The 2500-nt window shown below is 56.0% G+C and overlaps 1 non-coding gene across 1 annotated transcript in view; it reads right to left on the minus strand.

The window, feature by feature from the left end:
- The window catches only part of LOC126149762 (small subunit ribosomal RNA), a 1909-nt gene extending 1380 nt beyond the window's left edge, over positions 1-529 (minus strand). Inside the window, exon 1 of the ribosomal RNA XR_007531114.1 lies at positions 1-529. This exon is cut by the window's left edge and continues 1380 nt beyond it. This is a non-coding gene — a ribosomal RNA (small subunit ribosomal RNA).
- Positions 530-2500: the final 1971 nt, after the last annotated feature.

Genomic DNA, 2500 nt, shown 5'->3' on the forward strand with positions numbered 1-2500 from the left:
TCCGATTACGGGGCCTCGGATGAGTCCCGTATCGTTATTTTTCGTCACTACCTCCCCGTGCCGGGAGTGGGTAATTTGCGCGCCTGCTGCCTTCCTTGGATGTGGTAGCCGTTTCTCAGGCTCCCTCTCCGGAATCGAACCCTGATTCCCCGTTACCCGTTACAACCATGGTAGGCGCAGAACCTACCATCGACAGTTGATAAGGCAGACATTTGAAAGATGCGTCGCCGGTACGAGGACCGTGCGATCAGCCCAAAGTTATTCAGAGTCACCAAGGCAAACGGACCGGACGAGCCGACCGATTGGTTTTGATCTAATAAAAGCGTCCCTTCCATCTCTGGTCGGGACTCTGTTTGCATGTATTAGCTCTAGAATTACCACAGTTATCCAAGTAACGTGGGTACGATCTAAGGAACCATAACTGATTTAATGAGCCATTCGCGGTTTCACCTTAATGCGGCTTGTACTGAGACATGCATGGCTTAATCTTTGAGACAAGCGTATGACTACTGGCAGGATCAACCAGGGAGCTGCGTCAACTAGAGCTGAGCAGCCGGCCGCCCGGGAGTGTGTCCCAGGGGCCCGCGCGAACACGCAAGCGTCCGCTCAATTATTCTGCAAACAGGAGGAGGCTGAGCTCCCCTGCACAATACACCTCGAAACCCTCTCAGGTCCCGGCGGCGCGCAGCGCCGTCCTAAGTACTTGGTCGGGTTCGAGAGAGGCGCAATCGCCCGGAGTTAGGCGAGTAGACGCTTTAGGTGCGACCACCCGTGCTCCCAACTGAGCTTGCCGCTGCCGACAGAGGCCCGGGAGCGTGCTGTCGTGGCATTGCCGGCGGGAGACAACACGCGCCACCTACGGTGACCGGCAGCTCCAACGCCAGCGCCACAGAAGGGCAAAGGCCCCACGTGGGTGCCGAAGCGAACTCTCCCAGCACAGCGCACGTGCCAACACGTCTGCACAACTGCGATACAAACCACCAGCGAGAACCGCTGGGGCGACCGAGCAGCAGACGGCGTCGCGGCGCCGAGTGCCGGGCGGCGGCGCATCCTCAACGCACACAGTCCTCAATCGGACCAGCACACTGCAGATGTCCACCGCGCTTCGCACCGGGCCGGCGAGGACCCACTTTGGCTGCACGGCGCCGCGCGCAGGGTGCCCCGGCGCGCAGCTGCGCCGCCTGCCGCGTCCGTCGGCCGGCGCGCCTGCCACTGGGCGCCCCCACCAGCCGGCTGTAGCGCGTGCGCCCACGCACCGCGCGGCCAGCACGCCGGGCGGCCCCCCCTCACCGGCCGGGGACAGTCCCACCCACCCACAGCCGCGTATCGCTTCACACCCAGATTCACATTCACGTTCGTTGGTATGGTGGGGACCGCTTCGTAGCTGTACCGATCGTTGCCCTCACAGATGTACCTCCAGCAAGGACAACCGCACCACAACGGGTTACCAGTTGTTCATTTGCGTAACGTCACCAGTAAACGTACACGTCCATCCCCGTTTGCAAAGTCAACTATTATTGCATGCCTGCCTGTCAGGTGTCAAGACACACTACATCCGCTCACATCCACGCAACAAAATGTGCCCGACTAGAGGGCACGTGGAAGGTGCCCCCGTACGTATGCGATGTCCATTGCGCGACCAACTGTCAACCGGCCTCTGTAGCATGTCGCAGATGTGGAACGCGGGGCACCGTGCTATCACATTGTGTGAGAAGAGACTACTACGTCTGCATACACGCGCCACTACATGAACAGACGGCTCATGCTGATCGCCATCCACTGCGTCCATTACTCCCACACGTCTCTATGGCGTACCACACTGCAATGCAGCTGTTATGGGGAGATGACACGTAGCTGTGTACACAACATTCTGAGCGGGTTGCGGTTGGACAATACATTAATGTAACGTGTCATATGCCAATTACAGAGCAGGGTAAGGCACAACTTGGGTTAGGTTAAGGCACAACTTGGGTTAGGTTAAGGCACAACTTGGGTTAGGTTAAGGCACAACTTGGGTTAGGTTAAGGCACAACTTGGGTTAGGTTAAGGCACAACTTGGGTTAGGTTAAGGCACAACTTGGGTTAGGTTAAGGCACAACTTGGGTTAGGTTAAGGCACAACTTGGGTTAGGTTAAGGCACAACGTGGGTTAGGTTAAGGCACAACGTGGGTTAGGTTAAGGCACAACGTGGGTTAGGTTAAGGCACAATGTGGGTTAGGTTAAGGCACAATGTGGGTTAGGTTAAGGCACAACGTGGGTTAGGTTAAGGCACAATGTGGGGGTAGATTGCGGTACAAATTGCATTACATTGCGGTGCAAATTGCATTACATTGCGGTGCAAATTGAGTTACATTGCGGTGCAAATTGAGTTACATTGCGGTGCAAATTGAGTTACATTGCGGTGCAAATTGAGTTACATTGCGGTGCAAATTGAGTTACATTGCGGTGCAAATTGAGTTACATTGCGGTGCAAATTGAGTTACATTGCGGTGCAAATTGA

This window comes from Schistocerca cancellata, unplaced genomic scaffold, assembly GCF_023864275.1.
Source record: "Schistocerca cancellata isolate TAMUIC-IGC-003103 unplaced genomic scaffold, iqSchCanc2.1 HiC_scaffold_952, whole genome shotgun sequence".
Taxonomy (NCBI): domain Eukaryota; kingdom Metazoa; phylum Arthropoda; class Insecta; order Orthoptera; family Acrididae; genus Schistocerca; species Schistocerca cancellata.